Consider the following 20,763-nt stretch of genomic DNA (forward strand, 5'->3'; position numbering starts at 1 on the left):
ACAAGGACTACCTTTAATTAAGCCTGACATGCAGTCACCCACAAATAAAAAGGTGGCCCTCCAAAACTGAATAGCCCTTGATAATCCTGACTGCAGTTCAAGGAGACCTAGTCTTAGATGGCTGACTCTAATGGGACCCATGGCTATGTGGCTCTAACTTGTGTCCATAACTTTCCTCAGGCTGGATAGGCTGCTGTACTCTGGGCTTTGCCTAGATGCATGGACACATTATTAAAACCATTACCAACCAGCCAATCATCCATACTTGGAACAATGGTGGACACATGTTGTGTTACATTGGTATAACCACCTAGCATCCATCTTTGTTCCCTCTTTGAGACTGAAGATGTTTGGCCCATGAAGGCTCTTAGTAAGAACATGGTCAAAGCCCTAAATGACACGCAAAATAGCATTTCTTTATTAAATACTGAAGTAACACAAATATAGAAAGCAATTTTACAAAATAGAATGGCAGTAGATGTTTTAACTACTGTACACGGTGAAATGTGTACTATCATAAAAATGTGTATACCTTCCAGACTATCACAAAAATATTTCTGGGTTTCTGACCTGAATACTCAAAATCGGTGCTTTAAATAATCGCTCTTTCCTTCAGTGATTGCTTTCCCTTTCTGGACTAGAAGAAAGTCATGGTTAACTATTGAAGGCCTTTTATTCAGGCTTCTTTGTCATAATAATATTAACCTTACTTTGTTGTCATTTCTGGGGTCTCCCTGCCTGGTGCCCAGACCTCTTCACTGCCATAACTTCCTGCTGACAGATGATTCTTTCCACTCAAGGGGGTTCATATATGTTGTCTGTGTTGGGTTCAGCTGCCTCTGCCTTTTGTAACTAACTCCCTTATACGTTCCCCAACTGACCAATGGTGACCCACAGGTAGGGACATCTCTATACCCTTATTCAGCAGGAGGACGTTACAGAAGGTGACACCTTCTACCCTCAGCAACCTTAAAGATTTAACGATCCTAACTGTTGTGGGGGGGGGGGGGGAGAAGAATGACATGGGAAACCAAGGCAGAGGGAAGTGTAGATAGGATTTAAATGTCCTTATAACCAGCAGCCCATTGACAAATATTTGAGGCAGGCAGAGTATAATGCTCCTCCAGGAAGTTCCCAACTGTCTCAATGTTAATGCCTCACTAGATGGAAAAACAACCTTGGTTTGACAACAGCAAGGCCTTCTCCTTCAGCATATGAAAATCCTTTTGGAACTTCTCTTATCTTTCCTTCCCCTGACCTCAAAGATATAATCAGTTGCTCCTCACAATCCTGGGACAGCAGCTCCTTCTGCCAATAGGTTCTGTCCTCAATCTATAATAAAACCACCATTTTGCACCAAGAATTCTTTTTCGGCCAGTGGCTCCAGACCCCACCCACCTCACCTACATTTCAAAACTATATCTGGTGTGTTGTAATATTTTAACTAGTGTTCAAAGCAGAAGAGCATTAAGTGTAAGTGTGGTGTGAAGTTAATATTCTTTTAAATTAGAACAAAATCACATGGGACCAAGAGTATGAACTTCCCTCTTCCTTAGTTTTACTCAGGCTGTATTTGCTAAAACCTGCTCTCAGATCCCTCTGCTAATAAGGGTGACTGCCGTCTGTTTTTCTTCTTTATAAACAAAAGTTTTGTGTGAGAGTGCTGCTGTAGACCTTGTTGGAAGTGGATGGGCAAAGTGAATGCTGGTGGCACTGGAGGCTCCTTTCCTATAAGTTGGAAGGGTTCTGCTCCCCACTCTGGCTGAGTTCTTAGTGCTGGGCTTACAACATGGCAGCCAGCTTATGCTTGGCTTTTAGATCTAGAAGGGAATGATAAGTCCAGTTTATTTTAAAATCTTTCTCTTAATATGAACAACAACCACCCCTTCCCCCAACAACTAAAATGTCACCAACAAATGAAGTTGAAATGGCTCAGAGGAAATGGACCTACTTCAGTAGAAGATTGTGTGAGTCACTGACTTAGGGACTCTCAGCTCCAAATTCAGACCTTTTACCTTCCCTGTAAAGATGGATCTGGATCCTTTAAGTTTTTTTTTTTTTTTTTTTTAGCCAGCCAACACTGACAGAGACTGTCCACAGTGGCTGCTGGAGAGCCTTTGCAGGAGGAAAGGATTTTGCCCCCTGGATCTGGTGAGCTTGCTTGGCAGGCTCCTGTAGCACGCACAGCTTTCTCCAGCATCCACGAAGCTTCTGCAGCGTTGGCAGCTTCTGCAGCTCAGCTCAGTAGCACACAGCAGCAGGGGGGCTTCCCAGGTGTCCCCCTTGGGAGGTTTTGTAGCCGAGGGGCTTGGACTCTGCCACTAGTCTGCAGCCAGCAGCTTCCCCAGCACCTGGTGCTGGCACAGGGGTGCCTCTGGCGAGAACAGGTTTTCCCAGCACCCTAGCAGCCACCCCCCCATGTCTCCCCTGCCACCATTCAGCTACAGCTCTGCCCTTCCTGACAAGGTTGGATCTCAGCCCTTGGGGGAGCTGGGGAGAATGCTTCTGTCTCCTCTCCAGGGGTTGTGGCTCCTCCTTACATCTGCTATGCCTGTTTTCTTAATAAATTTATTTTATTTTTTATTTTTAAAATATTTTATTGGTGTTCAATTTGTCAACATATAGAATAACACCCAGAACTCATCCCGTCAAGTGCCCCCCTCAGTGCCCGCCACCCAGTCACCCCCACCCCCCACCCACCTCCCCTTCTACCACCCCTAGTTCGTTTCCCAGAATTAGGAGTCTCTCATGTTCTGTCTCCCTTTCTGATATTTCCCACTCATTTTTTCTCCTTTCCCCTTTGTTCCCTTGCACTATTTTTTTATATTCCCCAAATGAATGAGACCATATAATGTTTGTCCTTCTCCGATTGACTTACTTCACTCAGCATAATACCCTCCAGTTCCATCCACGTCGAAGCAAATGGTGGGTATTTGTCGTTTCTAATGGCTGAGGAATATTCCATTGTATACATAAACCACATCTTCTCTATCCATTCATCTTTTGATGGACACCGGGGCTCCTTCCACAGTTTGGCTGTTGTGGACATTGCTGCTAGAAACATCGGGGTGCAGGTGTCCCGGTGTTTCATTGCATCTGAATCTTTGGGGTAAATCCCCAACAGTTCAATTGCTGGGTCATAGGGCAGATCTATTTTTAACTCTTTGAGGAATCTCCACACAGTTTTCCAGAGTGGCTGCACCAGTTTCCATTCCCACCAACAGTGCCAGAGGGTTCCCCTTTCTCCACATCCTCTCCAACATTTGTGGTTTCCTGCCTTGTTAATTTTCCCCATTCTCACTGGTGTGAGGTGGTATCTCATTGTGGTTTTGATTTGTATTTCCCTGATGGCCAGTGATGCAGAGCATTTTCTCATGTGCTTGTTGGCCATGTCTATGTCTTCCTCTGTGAGATTTCTCTTCATGTCTTTTGCCCACTTCATGATTGGATTGTTTGTTTCTTTGGTGTTGAGTTTAATAAGTTCTTTATAGATCTTGGAAACTCTTTATCTGATAGGTCATTTGCAAATATCTTCTCCCATTCTGTAGGTTGTCTTTGAGTTTTGTTGACTGTATCCTTTGCTGTGCAAAAGCTTGATGAAGTCCCAACAGTTCATTTTTGCTTTTGTTTCTTTTGCCTTCGTGGATGTATCTTGCAAGAAGTTACTGTGGCCGAGTTCAAAAAGGGTGTTGCCTCCTCTAGGATTTTGATGGAATCCTGTCTCACATTTAGATCTTTCATCCATTTTGAGTTTATCTTTGTGTCTGGTGCAAGAGAGTGGTCTAGTTTCATTCTTCTGCATGTGGATGTCCAATTTTCCCAGCACCATTTATTGAAGATACTGTCTTTTTTTCCAGTGGATAGTCTTTCCTCCTTTGTCGAATACTGGCACAAGAACAGACACATAGATCAATGGAACAGAATAGAGAATCCAGAAGTGCCCGTTTTCTTTAAGCTGCCTTTCGCTTCTTATTGGCTGGTCCCTTGGAAATCCAATTGCTTTTATTGTTACCATTTATTTATTTAGATTTTATTTATTTATTCATGAGAGACCTAGAGAGAAGCAGAGACACAGGCAGAGGGAGTAGCAGGCTCCATGCAGGGAGCCCGACGGGGGACTTGATCCCGGGTCTACAGGATCAGGCCCTGGGCTGAAGGCAGTGCTAAACTGCTGAGCCACCCGGGCTGCCCCATATTGTTACCTTTTAACATTAACCTTTTATTGTTGAAATTACTGTATGATTTCCTCTTCCCTGATTCTACTGCTTTGGAAATCTTCCTAGTTAGATGATTAATCCCTGATCATTGTGCAACAGATTTCTGGGAAGTTGAAAAGGGAAGAAAACAATGACAAGAGCATGGAATGGGAGGGAAACAAAGAACCGGGCCTCTTTCTTTCTCAAAGTCACTGTTTCTGATTTCGGGTCATTTGTCACAGGATGTTGTTAGTCACTTTTATTGAATTCTGATCTGCAGTTGAAACCAAACAAAGGACCAGCGAAAGATCTGTCCCTGGATTCCACCCTCCGCTCTCTGCTTACCTCTCCTGAGCTGTCCTCGTCGCTCCCAAACTTCTGTCTCTAGCTCTGATTATTCTCCTAGGTCTCCCAGCCCCACATCATGAGCCTCCTGTTGGCAGTTGCAAAGTAGACTATAAAACTGTGATCTCCGTTCAAGTCCCTACTCTGCCACTCCTGAAGGTGACCTTGGCCTCTGTTCTCCCACCTGTAAAAAAAGGGATGCTGGGCTTCTCTCCTGGAGCTTCCTTGATGATTGCATGGGCTAATATGCACAAAGGGCGGAGAATGTAGTTGGCCCATGGTGAGCTTTGAATAAATGAGTGCTTTATTGCTGGACATTTTTCTTCTAAAATTTGCAATCATCATATTTACTCTGCTTGAATCTGAACTGTGTTGATTAATGACCCCAGTCATCTGGGTCTAAAAATACAGTGTCTGCTTTCTTCCTGTCTCTGTCCTCCCTATCCAATCTGTCTCCAAACCAGAACATTCCTTCTTTTCAGGATCTCTTAAACACCTCCTTCCTCCTAGCCCCTTTGTCACTGCTTTGGCTTACGCATGATCTACTTTAGTAGAGTTCTATCATTCTCCCCCCTCCACCCATCCTGTATTTCATGTCCCCACCCCTGCATTTTGTACAGTATAGGAACATTACTCCTTCTAAATCCTGACTAAATCCTCCTAAATTCCTTTGCTCAGCCATCTGCTTTCTTGCAGTTGTCTCCAGGACACTACCCAGACTCCAGCATGGTGTGAAGTGTCCTTCATTCTCTTGTGTTGACTTGTAGCTCTAGTCCCTTTTCCACCAAAGTTTCACTCCAGGTAAAGCTCTTTGTTCTGTTCTCCATATCATTGTACTTTTTGTTTTCCTTATTCCCTTTCTCTCCAATGAAGCTTGAAAACCTCTCTCCAGTTCCTGCCCTTTCCTATTCCTGCCCATCCTGTCATATCCAACCATACCCACCTCCCTTCTGACAACCTTGGAGGAAAAGGATCATTTATCCCGTATGCCGCTTTCTGTGGGTATCTTTTTCCACAGCTTCCTTATTTTCCCAAGTTTCACTGAGCATTCAGCAAAGATTTTACAGACCTCTGGCAGCAGAGACAGCTTTTCAATTTTGTTGTCATTCTGCAGTGCCTCACCCATTCTAGGTGTGCTGTACAAATTAGGTTGAATTAAAATTTCCTCTGTATCACATTGAATTTTAACCATTGATTGAAAGTCATTCCCCTCAGTATATATTAATTAGGTAATTTTACCTGCTGTCCTTCAAGCAATACCCATTACTACAAGTTGTGGAAGAAAATGAAATGTGAAACTGGGAAAATTGTACCTGTTTTTGTTTTCCCTTTACAAGTTAGGGAAAGGTAGCCAACATTGGAAGCATTTTAGTCTGAATCGCAGCACACCTGGGCACTAGAAGGCAGAACTTGGAAATCCCTGGTGTTAGGTACAGATTTTTAAAAAGTAATAAAAAAGGAGGGATCCTTAATTGCAGAAAACCTATTTAAAGTTATGAGGTAAAATGAAATGGTGCCAAAGAATTTTGGACTTGTGGTAGCAGAATCCTTTACATTCCTAATGAGACAGTAGGGAAGTTGTGTCTAGAGGGCTTTACATTTGCATCCAATAAACCATTGACTTGAGGGCGTTCTACATCTAGAAAGTTCCCATTTGTAAACATGAACATAATCACTGGCAAATGAGAAGCATCTTGAGCAATATTCCTGTAGACAGGAGGAAAGGACCCTGGGTTCCTGCTGGCTGTGAACACAGTGCAATGAAAAGTATTCTTAGTCATTATTTCAAAACAGATAAAGCCTGGGGTAAATCCCACCTCTATCAGGCCCTTGGATTTACTCTTAGGCTGGCAGACCGTGTGGATCTTCAACTTCCTAAAGGGACAGAAAGGTACCTGTGGTGATTTTGATTAATGAAATAACACCAGGTAATTTCCAAATTGAGTTTCATTAGAGGCTTAAAATTTTCATAGGGAAGTCTAGACTTGAGTGATTATTTTGCAAATCTAAATTACTTACTTTTTGTTTTAAATGGCTTCTGTGCTCAGTACGTACCAATGATGATGCTGACAACTGAGTTTAGAAAAGTTTTAAAATTACACAGATATTTGATAAAAAGTGGGGCACTCCAGAGGCCTCTGAGTGGCTCAGTCATTATGCCTCTGACTCTTGATTTCAGCTCAGGTCTTCATCTCAGGGTCATGAGTTCAAGCCCTGTGTTGGGCTCCATGCTGGGTGCAGAGCCTACTTAAAAAACTTTTTTAAAAGTGGGGCACTCCAGTGGAAATCCCAGCATGTAGCATTTGTTTACTGGACTAGGGCCATCTCTTTGGTGCTGGGAGGCAGCTGGAGCATCTACCACCATGATGAGCCCCCTTCACTTTCACCAGAGGAAGAGACCCAGATTCTTTCATGTATTACCATTGAACTTTATACCTGTGGGTATTGGAATTATGAATGGCATGGCAAGACTTATAAAAGTCTTACTAAAAACCTGATGACCAAGGAGAAGATATCTCTAGCAGGCATTTGAATTTTTTTCAAGTATGGATACGTTGATCATAGTCATGAAATTCAAGCATACGCGTTGTCAAAGATGGCTTTTGGAATAGGACTTAGGCTCATTAAATAGATAAAACAAGTAAAATATACACCGAAAACACCTAAAGCACTCATAAAATGCAATCTTATTGCTAGGGATATTCAAGGAAAGGCTCCTGCAGGATATGTTTGGTTCTAGGACTCTGGTGCTCAGCCCTGTCCTGTAACCTTTTCATCCCTTAGCTATGTAGGGTGAAGCTATTACTTTATAACAACTCATTATTTTATCTGCCCATTTGATACAGAGCTGAGCACTAGAGATAGAGGACTAAAAGGAGTTCTTCCCAGAAGAATATGGTTATGGGGACCAGTCACTAGAGTACAGTGAACTAAACACTAAAGAGGAGACATGTACCAAGAGCCATGGAGTATAGAGAAGGGAGGTGAATCAGAGAGGGGCTCCCAAAGGAGATGACACTTACGGAGGCGATGTTAAGTCAGTGACGGCCTGAGGACTTCTATGAAATTAGCTTAAAATTAAGTAAAAGCTACAGAGATTTATAGAATCACCTGGAAAGACTTTAGAGGTTATTTCTTTATTTTACAAATGGGGAAAGTAACTCATAGCCACTTATCCAAGGTCACATAACCACTCCCTCTTAGATCTCTACTGAGACTTTTCTCTCTAAATTCTATGCTTAGGAATCCAATAAAATGACATCTGTTCTCTCAACAGCTCTATTTCACTACCAAATATTTTCTTTGTAGAAGAAAATAACTAAATTCAGTAAGCATTATGGACAGAAAACAAATGTAGTCTTGGGTTGTATATTAGTTTTCTCTTGTTGCTGTAACAAATTACCACGGACTGGGTAATAACATAAATCTATTCTCCCATGGTTCTGGAGTGCAGAAATCAAGGTATCTGTGGGGCCATGCTCCCTCTTAAACTCTACACTCTTCATTTTTCTAGCTTTTCTGTGACTCTAGGCATTCCTTGGCTATATTGCTCTAATCACTTCTACCATCTTCACCTTACCTCTTCTGTGTGTAGAATACCCTCTGCCTCTCACTTATAAATACTCTGGTGATGGCACTTAGGCCGCTCACATGATCTGGGATAAACTCATCTCAAAGTTCTTAATTCCTTAATTTCATCAACCTCTGTGAAGACCCTTATTCCAACTACATTAACACTCCCAGGTTCTGGGCTTTAGGATGTGAATATATCTTTGTGAGTCCTTCTTCATATCTCATAGGGTGCCTTAGTGGTTGTGTGTGGGGGAGTAGTGTGAGAACAATGCAGGTGCTAGTTCTACTCTCTTTTCCTCAAGCCTAGACATCAGCATGATTTATACATTCACTTCTGAGCCCCACAAACTTGAAGAACAAGGAGAACCTGGGGATCATTCAGAAGTAAATAGGATGGTAAAGGGCCTTTCCAGGAAAGGACAATGGGACATTTAGTAGGGAGAAGTGAAGGCTCAAGGCAGCAGGATGGGGCACATGAGTGGAAATACTGAATGCAGGTTGAGGGATGACCTCTGTGAGTGAGGCTGGAAAGTGGCCCGTGGCCTTTGTGTTTTTGCCGAAGTGGCCTTGTGAGGTAGAGTCCAGAGGAGAAGTTGGAGGAATGGACTTTGAGATTCCCTTTGGTCTCTGGTTCCTGTGATTCCAGAGGGTTTTCATCCATTAGGGAGCTCAGCTCATCACCTTAGTTTCAGGACAGGGACTGCATGCTGGCAACTTTTGGATGCAAAGGTATTTTCACCTGTTCTGGGAGAGTTATGGAGCCATCACAAATTGAGAAGAGAAAAGCAACAGTATTCAACATATTTTTTGCAAAAGTCTGTGACCATTTAAATAGGTGTATTCACTGAAGAAAGGACTCCAACATGAAAGCATTAAATACATGAGGAAGTGCTTCTGTACTAAGAACTGCCTATGGCCAAAAATGATTTTTCTAGCATCACTGGAGAAGTTTTAAAAGAATGCTCTCCTGAGAGCATAAACACTTTCAAATAACTATAGAATAATTTACTGAAAACCTATAACTAGACATAAAAATACAACTATATAAAACTATATGTAACTATATATATGTGTGCACATACTTTTTGCTCTAAAGATCCTCAATGTAGGTCTTTTGTACTGAAAGCTGCACAGATGTTTCTGCGCATCTATCTTCTCCAAATAGAATGACTCATTCGCCATGTGCCTGGCACTTGGTAGGTCATGGTGTCCCCTGTAGCAATAATTTGGAACCATTTCTGTGTTGTCATTCTGGCCACAGATTGGAGGACAATGGGGAAGTAAGAGGTCTTGGATCTTGGCTAAGAGACTGTTTCTGAGTGCCCCTGGTCTTGGTCTAGAGGCCAATTTCCTGTCCCCAGCTGACTGCATATTTGTGTGGTTGTATTGGATGAGATTGGAATTTTAGCTGTGGAGAGATGAACAGAGAGAGGAGCAGCTGTCAGCAGTGGGTAGACGGTCTCCTAGGATTACCTGGGTGTCCAGCAGTGTTCCAGCAGCATTACTATATCTGCACAAGAGTCACCCACCCCTGGAAAAGGTGTAATCTCTGAGCCCAAGGAGTCCAACTCATTTATTTGCTGAACTTCTTAGTGAAGGATTGCCCACTTTCAGGTAAGTAAATAAAGTCTAAATGTACAGCCTGAGCTTTTCCTAAGTGTACTCAGCCTTTCCTGAGCACACCTTCAAGTGAGAGAACACTACCATCACCCCAGAGATTGTTTTGGTCTCCTCCAGTTCCTGGACACCAAGAGTGATCAGTTTTTTGACTTTCTGACAGAGTATATTAGAACAATCTTACCTGTTTTTGTACATTATATAGATGGAATCATGCCCTAGGCACTCTTGGTTGTCTGGCTTTTCTGCCCGTGTATGCTGTGACATTCAACTGTGTTCTAGTGGCTGTTTGCACATTCTCCTGCAGAAGAGGAATCCAGTGGTGAGTATACCACAATTTATCCTTTCTATTATTGATGGAGTGGTCAATTTCTCTGTTGATGGCCAAGTACTGTTCGTTCTACTCTTTGGGTTGTCTCCGGTTTGGGGGATATTACAAAAACTATAAACATTCTTGCACATGGTAAATGTCTATACACATATCTGTTGGCTACATACTGAAGAGAGAACTTGCTGCCATGGTGTAGGACTATGGTCACCTTTAGTAGACATGGGGGCCTTACAGGGAGACCCCTCAGCAACACTAAATGTAAAGGATGTGAGGACAAAAAGTAAGTTTGATGAACTAACTGCATTCTTTTCCTTTCTTCTTGCACAGAGCTTTCCATCCTTTCTGCTGCTCTGATTTTTGGGCACTTACACACTGTGTCAGGGGCTGGACATGCAGTCATCTTGTTCAATCTTCATGATAATCCTAGGACTCTGGTACTACTTCAAATTTCTATTTTACAGATGAGAAAGCTGAGGCTGCTAATGACAGAGCCAGATTCAAATTTCACTATTAACTCATGTATATGCTACTTTAAAAAACCCCATGAGTTTAATTCCTTAAGACAGTCCAGGGGGAATAAGCCAGTGGGTTGTCATCTGTATACTTTCCTCCCTCCATTCTTAGACGTGTTTATGTAAAGATGAAATAGGATTAGATCAGTAATTAAGGCACATGTCAATTTTTAAAGAGAATTAAAACCATGACGTGAGCCCATTGGGACTTTTCTATCAGTCTATTTTCTTTCCAGCCACCATCCAGTTTTCTACAAACACTTTAGGATGATGGACATTTAATTATCACACCAATTTTATTGCTCAACAGTGCATGGGTGAAAGGGAGCCTTCACCTGCCCTTTGCACCTTTTAGCAAATTTGCCTTATGGTGTTTTGAGCTGGGAAGTGAAAAGATAATTACCTATCTAATAGAGTTTATAAGAATGAGTGCAAATATTTCAATGGCCTGTTTATGAAACAGGCCACTGAGATTTCAGGAGTCAGGGAAAAGTCACACTTTCCTTAATGCAATTAAAGTAGAATTATGCTTTAAGCTTGTTTTCTGTTAAAAGTTTATAAAATTTAACAGGTTGTAGTATCCTGCAATGTATCATACTGCATAGTAGCACCCAGATATTACTTACAAATGGAATGTATGTAATTTAAAAAGGTCGCCGGGGTTTATAGGAGAATCTTATGATAGTATAGTCCAGTTAATGGACTGCCTGGGTATGGTATAACCCAATCAGAAGAATGTCTCATTTGGCAGATGTGATCTAATTCCCTGGCCAAGAAACAGTTGTGGGCCTGCTGTATACAAAGCCCTATACTGGGAGCCCTGGAGTCTAGAAAGTGAAGAAGAAACAATCTCTTCCTTTAGGAGCTCATATTGCCTTTAGAAAGATAGGTGTGCAAACAACTAAAAGTAATATGAGGTACAAGAGTGTTGTACTAATGGAATCCTAAGGATGTTAGAATTTCTGCCCTTCCAGCACCCCTTTCCAGGGGAAAATGCCCCACTTGCATGGGTAGGGTTTTCTAGCAACAGATCTTGAGAAAAGAGTGTGACTGCAGGTAGTTCATTTTGGAAGGTGATCCTAGGACCCTGCAAGGAAGTAGGAAGAGAGACCTGGAAGGCAGCCAGTAAAGGGTGTTATTAAGCAAATAAATGATTCTGCTGGGCAGGTCTGGGACAGTGTGATAAACAGCCTGCATCATTATCCCAACAGAGCTCTAGAGCTGGGCTAGTTACTATTAGTCATTGGTTGAAAGTTTTGATGGGGTACCAGTTCCCCAGCACATCTGACCTTCTCTATGAGGCAGCCAGAGAAAGCTCTCAGGACAGTGCTTTAGGTGCTGGCAATAGGGCACCATTGGATTGGTGTGCAAAGGAATGGTGGGAGGAAGGGAAATGAGCAGGGTGTCCCCAGCAGATGGGCTTGTCTTAGGACACCAGTCAGTGGTGTACCTAACCTAGGAAGAGGCAACATTGGTGGGGTGAGAAAATGGGCTTCTCTCGGAATGTGAATAAGTGGCAGAGACCTGTTGAGGTGGCACTGGACATTAGTCTTCCAGAAGGGTGGGAGCTAGAGTAGGGACCACAAAAAAGATAGAAGGCTAGGAGAAGGTAGAATGTGGGCAGAGAGAAGAGCTTTGCTGAGAATGTCAGTCTATGGAGGGAAGCAAGTGATGGAGGAGAGAGAAGTAGAAGGGACATGGGGAGAGTCCAGGAGATCTTGGGGAGCCAGCAGCCTTGAATCCCCAGTTGATGGCTTGAGTCTTCATGTGGCTTGGCTGCCCTTTATTTCTTGTCCTAAGAAGCTGTGAGACTGAAAACAGTGTCCCCTGGTGCACATCTCCTTTACCTAAGCTACCTGGGGAGGGTTTCTGTTTTTTGTAGCTGGTCAGTCTCTAACTAGAACCATAGTGCCAACGCTGCCAGCACAAGGAGTGGACTGGAAATGATGTTTGTCAGTGTCTGACATCTTGTAAGTAGTCAATAAATGTTGTCATAATTTGATATCCTTATCTAAGAATTATGGTCTAAGAGTAGCTAGCTATTCCAGGAGGATGTAGAATGAATAGGATACTGTTGTTACTCAAATGAGAGCCTGAACTATTAGTGTGACTGAGAAGGAGGGAATGAGTTTGTTTTAGGATTACTGGATTGGGAGGAACAGAAAACCCAATTCAAATTAACTTAAAATATAGAGAGATCTAGGTAATCTAAGTGGAGTCCAGCGGGAAGCCTTCAGGCAAGGCTTGATCTATCAACAGTGTCACCTGGCTCCCTTTTCATATTTCCAATCTTCTTCAGGTGGGTTTCCTCCTAGACTGGCTGCCCATGAGGTCACAGGATGATCACTGGCAGTAACCAGTGGATAAGTGTTCTCTTATCCATCTAACAGGAGAGAAAGCATTCATTTCAGTAGTTCCCATGGAACACTGAGAATATTCCTTTCCCTGGTGCTTTCATCAAACATCTCACATTTCATTGGTCTGAACTGGATCTTGTGCTCACTGTTTATACTCCTTCCTGGGGCTGGTGGTGGCCAAATCCACCTAACTGAACAGCATGATTGGGAAATTCAGGGTCCTGTTGGGAAGGGGAAAGTGAGGAAGGGGAGGGTGGTGGGATCACAAACCATTCCAGGAGTTAAGACACATTTCCGAAGGATCCTCATGAGTATGACATGGGAACAGATTGGCTGGGAGGGAAGTGAGAGAGAGGTGGAAGACAAAATGCAAGTTTCCAGCATGGGCATCTGGTAAACAGATAGGTTATTGACTGATGATAAAAACAGGACAGGTTTTGTGGAGAGCAAGTAGGGAACAGGCTACTTTGTTTAACTTTAAATGTATTGATTTCTAGTTATCAATTGATCACTCTCCTTGGTCACAAAATATCAGATTAATTTTAATCAATGGAATGGACATACAAACCACCCTGAAGAAGTGCTTTGTATCACTTTTGAAGTAGAAATCATAAATATATGAAGAGATGAGGTGTTCATGTGCTTTCTATTTCAAGCTTTCAAGGGCTTGCAATTTTAGAGCGAGTGTCCATTGGCACCTTAGCGTGGTGTTCCTCAGGGGCTTTTTGGCTTGCTCCTGTCAGGATTGTGCACACATTCTCTGAAAGGCTCAGGCTTTACAGAGATAGCAGGAACAGAATAGGTCCTCTGGGCGGATCTGTCCCCACAGTGAGCATTCCCTCTATGCCAATGGAGCTTTGGTATGGGGCTTTTGAAAACTGAGTGCTTAATGTGTTCTCATAAATCCTTATGTGGCACCTGAATGGTCTGAAAAACAGATTCTGCTTTGTAAAGGACCAGAGAATATATTTTTTTCAGTAGGTTGAAGTCCAAGGACATTGGACTCAAGTCATGCGGGGCAAAGAGCCCTGAACTAGGAATCTGAAGTCCTGACTGTAGCCCTGGTTTTACCACTGACCAGCTTACTGGTTTGGGCAAGACAGACGAGCTCTCTATGCCCCACTTTTACTGCAACACAGCAGCAACGAACTGGATTTCTACCGTATTCTATCTCTCAAGTGTGAAGGTCTATAATTCTAGTGCTTTTCTTAGACATAAAAACCTCACCTAGGAGAAGGTGAGTGATAAGTAAATGGGAGATATGGGCTGTTTGACACATATACCACCAAAAAAGAATGAAAGGGCAATATGGAAAGACATAGCCCTTATGTTCTTGGTAAGTTAATAGCACAGCAAAATTACCATGTCTGTATCTATCTAGACATAAATAGATTCATCAGCCAGCTGCTAATGGGTCTGAAACAAATTTTCAAAATTGCGTACCTGAGAAGCATGTTATTTCTGAGGACACGGAAAGGTGCTCATTACGAAACAGTGATGGAGGAATTATTACTAGTATGAAGTCCATCTCAGAGACCACACTTTTTTTTTTAAGATTTTATTTATTTATTCATGAGAGACACAGAGAGAGTGAGAATGAGAGAGAGAGAGAGGCAGAGACATAGGCAGAGGGAGAAGTGGGCTCCATGCAGGGAGCCCCACGGGGGACTCGATCCTGGGACTCCAGGATCATGCCCTGGGCCAAAGGCAGAGCTAAACCACTGAGCCACCCGGGCTGCCCAGAGACCACACTTTGATGCAATGTGCTTACAAGGCTCTTGTTAAATCACTCAGATTTCAGGTGTTATGTAGAAAACAGTCTCTTAAGTTGTTTCTTCCTCCCTGTTTTTTGATTATAATATGGCTCCTGAATGGCTAATCTTCCCTGGGGAGAGTCTCTCATTACATACCCAACTTGAATGTTATGCAGATGGGTATAAGATAGTTAATGGAAAAAACATAGGTTGCCACACCCTTGGGCATGATTAATCGAATAACACTAAAGACATTGTTGAGTTCATGAGTTCATGAGGTTATGTATAATTTGGATGTTCATTCTTGCCAACAACAAAAGATATAGAAAGTAGAACTCTTCTCAGGCGGTATAGCTGGTTGAGATCAGAAGCATGCATTCTGCAAAGCTCGCATTCGCAGTATCAGTAGTTCTAGACATCCTTGCAGTTGTTAGGTGAAATGAGGATGCTAAAAACTAGAGAAAATTCAGTTCATGATGATTTTGTACTTGAAGCCTAAACTCTGAGCAACTGAAGTCAAGACAGCGCATTCCTGACAGCTATCATGAAAAGCCCAGTCTGAGGAAGAAACCATTGGAGCATTGACCAGACTGATGATGTAGATCTTTTTCTTTCACTCATTCACTCATTTATCCAATTTGATGCATTCAGACGTACTAGGTTTGAGTTTTCCCTACCACGTTCAGAGGGAGATGACACATAGCTATAAAACAGCTACTACCCTTTGGTGAGGGCATGTCCAATGGCACAATGGCGTCCAAGCTTCTTGAGAGTTTATCCTAGGCTAAGCCATGTGATTTCCATTTCTCAAAAAAGGGGCAGAAACTTACAGAGTCCTAATTGCTTGTCCCAAATCACACAATTAGAAAGCTGGCAAAGCCAGGTATTTTTTTAAAAAGGCTTTTTGTAACATTCTTTAACAAGATTTTTATTCATGAGAGACAGAGACAGCAGACTCCCTGCGGGGAGCCTGATGCGGAACTCAATCCCAGGACCCCAGAATGACGCCCTGAGCTGAAGGTAGATGCTCAACCACTGAGCCACCCAGGCGTCCCTGTAACATTTTATTATAGAAAATTCCAATTCTCACAAAAGGAGAGAAATAACCCACGTTATTTATATAACCCATATATTGATACTAATGTGGTGTCACTCAGCTACAGCAATGATCAGGTTATCTTGTTTTATTTATACCTACCATTGGATTATTTTGGTAGCAAATACCATTTCATATATAAATATTTCAATGTGTCTCTAGAAGATAAGGGCTTCAAAATCCCTCTAATCCTATCTCCCCCCATTAACAGTAATTTCTTATCAGCAAAGGTCTAGCATATGGAGTCCCCATTGTCTCATACTTTAAACTTTTGTTTAAATCAATCTCTAACAGGGTCACATATTGCAGTAAATTGATGTCTCTTGTCTACTTTAATTCATGGTTTTCTCTTTTATAAATTGTTGAAGAAACCTATAGAATTTCACTTGTGTATTTCTCTTATTTTCTTCCCACAGGGAGCCACTTTCAAGAATTATTTAGTCTAAGATCTTTTCATGCCTTACATATACACATATACAAAATATGTGCATTTTATGTGTAAATGTGTATGCCTTGACAATCTCTGTGTGTTGGAGGATACAGATCCATATAATTCTTTTTAAAAATTTTTTAAAATTTTATTACTATTATTTTTTTTACATTTAAAAAAATTTAAATTCAATTTGCCAATGTATAGTGTAACACCCAGTGCTCATCCCATCGAGTTCCCATCTAATCCTTCTAGGTGCTCTATGGTAATTCCATGGGGTGAGGTCCTATGCTACAGTGTATTCCAGTGAGGCACATTTGAAAAAATTTTTTTTTTAATATCTCTAACTCTGGCTATGGAGCATAGTGGGCAGGCTCAAAATCTTTCTGTTCTGTTGTCATGGAAGTAATAGAAATAATAACTGTTAGAATTTGTAGAGGGCTTGATTTCTTTACTAAATAATTCTATACTAAATATTTTCATAACCCTTTTCTTGTAGAACTTTGTAACTTAATTAAAAATATTTCTCTTACTCATTGGAAAGTAGGTTTGGTATAGGAATGAAAATTCTATTTTGGAATTATTATTACTCCAATCTATTTTAAAGCATTTGTCTGCCCAGCTTCCAGGGGCAATATTAGCAAGAGTACTATTGGTGGGGCCCTCTTGTGAGAAAACTGTATTGTCACCCAGGAGCATGGAGGGCAATGGGTCAGGCAGTGAGAAGTATGAGCCAGAATCAAGGGGACAGAGGCAAAGGTTGGTCATTTTGGTAAGAGTCAAGGAAGGAAATAGCTCGCCCTTGGTGATTATAAAGACGCAGGAAAGTTTATCATTTCAGAAGCCCAAACTGGGAAACTGAGGCCGGCCCTGCCTCTCTTCTACTCTTACTGTAGAACTGTACCCCCATTGTAATCCCCATAACCCAGAGTCTCCGATGCTATCACCAAGATCCTGACAGTACCTTCCATGTGCTAAGAAGAACAAGAGAAGTCAGTCTAAATTACTGAAAACTCTGAATGGCATCCTACTAATATAATAATGTAATAGATTGAACCAGATGAGATGGTAATATGTCTATTTTTGACCTACAAAAATGCCAAATTTGGGGGCATCTGGGTGGCTCAGTGTGTTGAGCATCTGCCTTTGGCTCTGGTCATGATCCCAGGTCTTGATCTCAGGGTTGGGAGTTCAAGCCTGGAGTTGGGCTCTATGTTGGGTGTGGAGCCTACTTAAAAAGTTAAAAAAAAAAAAAAAATCTGTATTGCCCTTTAAAGAAATTACCATGGTATCATTATATTGTACACCCAAAGCTAAAAAAGTCTCCCACTGCATATTAACTATACTGGAATTAAAATAAGATTAAAAAAAAAAAGAAACTGCCATAGACAAAAATCATTTAAATCAAACTCCCCCAACAGTTGATGGGAATATAAGAGCATTTTAAAAAAATTCTTTTGAATAGACAAAATTCTTGAAAATGATGGAAGTATGCTAAGTGGAGTAGTATTCAGACTTTTTTAGAGACATGATTAAAAATGTTTCAGATGATGATAATGTTGAGGCCTGAAATTGCAGAAGAGGTGAGAGGCAGTTGATGTGAAAATGGGACTTGTGTATCAGAACACATTTATGTCTTAATGACGTCTCACAGGTAGTGTGAGAAAATCTACCAGCCTATTGTACTTTTTTTTTTTTTCTTTTCTTTCAGGTTCTGGTTTCCAAGAGCTGTTTTTATCCTTCTATAGACCCTTTAAGTCTATCTTATGTATATGGAGTAGCCTCAATCCCCTGACTTCGTCTCTTTCCCTTTCGACCTATTGTCTATGCTACAGTCAGAATGACTTTAAAATACAGTTCTGATCACACTACTCCCTGGTGATGAGGCTTATCCATACCCACACAATAAGGCCTAAAGCCTTAATATCTGAATCCAGGCTTTTCATCCTTTGCAGTAGAGAGGTATGAAAGAGCCTGGTCTCCAGAGCCAGACGGCCTGTAGTGTACGCGTGAAGAGCTGAGGAAAGTGCTGCACACAAGGAACACTTAGCTATGAGGATGATCTGGCTCTGGCATATTTCCCATCTCCTTTCCATCCTCAACCCCTCATGTCATCTGTCTTTCTAAGCACTCTCTAGACACTGAGTATTTATTACTCACCCCTCACGACAACCCACAGAACTGAGTTTTTAAAATCAACTCCTATTTATAGTGAGCTCTGGGGCTCATATTGTATTGGGATCAGTTGGTACCCTTTTAAAAATGCTGATGCCTCATCACACACCTATTGATTGTGGTGTAATTGGTTTGGAGAGGGACTCAGGCATTGGTTTTTATTTTTTTAAGCCTCTGATTGATGCTAATATGTGGGTAGAGATGCAGCATTCTGGGTTACTTTAGAGAACTGGCCCAGTTCTTTTTCCCTCTGTTGGACTTCTGGGAAGAGAAGTTCTAAAGTCTTGTTCTGAACATGACCTGTATTATCCTCCACTTGATATTTTGTAGGTCAAATCCTTAATGTAGGAAATGAGTCTGAGTTTTCATTTTCCTCTGGGTCTTTGGAGGGAGGCATGGGTAACAAAAAATGTAGTTTCTTACCATGTCCTTCAAGAAAAAGTCTGGCTATTTTTCTTTCCTGAGAATTTCAGGGTCTCTGAGAAAGATAGTTGAACTTATGAAAAGCAGCAGTTCAGGAGAAGGAGAGATTGGACTTGTCCCTTGGGAACAGAAGACTGTGTTGTGTGGGTGCTCTACCCTGGAGTTACTGTCCTTCATCTCCAGCCACGTGAGAGCCGATGGTGTCCTGTGGTTCTAAGCTTTGGGAAGGTTGCTGACATAAGAGCCTTGTGCTCAGGGGGGGGCCTTGTGAAATTAAGATGCCAATTCTGCTTGGAAAATGCAGTTAAGATACTCTGTATATCCAAAATAAGATTCCCCAAGTCAACAAATTGTTTTTCTTTCAACTGTAAGATTTATTATTTTATAAAAAAAGTTGAAACAGGGACATGCAATGATGATTACTTACTGTATCTGAAAGAGAAATTACATTGTTTTCAAGTTTATATCAAGAGAAGTTGATTCTCTTTGTGTGTGTGAAACCGTTAGGGATTATAGTTTTGGCATGGTAAAGAATATTTTCTTACTGTGTTGACTATTCACGTTAAAAAATTACCATAAACTATGAATAAACATTAACGGAGATGTTAGAATGTTATCCTTTCAAATCCTCAGGGTGTATTTGTGGAAAGCTGATTATTTTAACCCACCTTAATAAGTTCTAATTCTTCTAATAAAACAAAGGTGTTGAGAAAGAGTGGCTCGAGACAAGTTTTAAATAAATGAATCAGCTTTCTGTGAATGTTTTAATAGATAGTTTTGTGGGGTTCAAATTTTAATAGTGTTCTAGTGCCACTATGGATTTCTTTTCCCTCATTAAGACACTTTGATTTTTATAAAGCTTATTGGAGAGGTTTGTAGAGCGGAGAGACACACAACTTATATTGATGTGTCTATATAGGTAGAGGCATTAAAAGTGGCTACCAGGTGTAGAGATAGCTGAATTTTGGGTGCCCAGCCATCTGCATTATCAGCTATGCAATTTAGGCCTGGGTGGACACATTTGATCTGAAAGGTTCTCCATGACCTATTTTGTAGTGATTGTTTTGTTTTGTTTAATCTTTTTTTTAGCGAAGTTGACAATTATTCTTAGGTGGGTAGCAATCACTTTTTTTTAAATAATAAATTTATTTTTTTATTGGTGTTCAATTTGCCAACATACAGCATAACACCCAGTGCTCATCCCGTCAAGTGCCCCCCTCAGTGCCCGTCACCCATTCACCCGCCCCCCCCCGCCCTCCTCCCCTTCCATCACCCCTAGTTTGTTTCCCAGAGTTAGGAGTCTTTATGTTCTGTCTCCCTTTCTGATATTTTCCTACCCATTTCTTCTCCATTCCCTTCTATTCCCTTTCACTATTATTTATATTCCCCAAATGAATGAGAACATATAATGTTTGTCCTTCTCCGATCGACTCATTTCACTCAGCATAATACCATATGCCTCTTGTGTTTCAGTGAGTTAGTATTTTACCACCATCAGATTGGGGTCAGTTTTATTTCAACTTAATGGCAAAAGCAGAGTGGTTGGTTACCTGAATCCCCCTGAAAGACATAAGACACTCAAGGAAGAACAGTTTGGCAAATATATTCTTCACATGCCATAAACAGGGATCCAAAAAAGTATATCTCCCTCCTGCCCAGTGACTAATGTGCTTGCCAGCAAAGATTGTCTCAGGATGGGGCTCTTGTATTTCTATCATAAATTATACTTCTCTTGGTAACCTTTTTCATACCAGACTTCTTTTTTTTTTTTAAAGGCCAAACACCTAATCGAGGCACTCTTTCCACCTTAATTACCTTAAGATGGTAGTTACAATAGCATCTAGAATTTCCTTCTAGAATTTTCCAATCTTTAATCAGTAGGGTAGAAATAAGTGTTTAATGATATTTTTAATAGAAAACTTGGTTCCTAACCATTAGCTTTTTGAGAGTTTCT

At 41.4% G+C, this 20,763-nt stretch overlaps 1 pseudogene; it reads right to left on the minus strand.

The window, feature by feature from the left end:
• The window catches only part of LOC112672562 (ADP-ribosylation factor 1-like), a 55,828-nt pseudogene extending 37,521 nt beyond the window's left edge, over window positions 1–18,307 (minus strand).
• Between the last annotated feature and the right edge of the window lie 2,456 nt (window positions 18,308–20,763).

This window comes from Canis lupus, chromosome 28 (genome assembly GCF_003254725.2).
Source record: "Canis lupus dingo isolate Sandy chromosome 28, ASM325472v2, whole genome shotgun sequence".
NCBI lineage: Eukaryota > Metazoa > Chordata > Mammalia > Carnivora > Canidae > Canis > Canis lupus.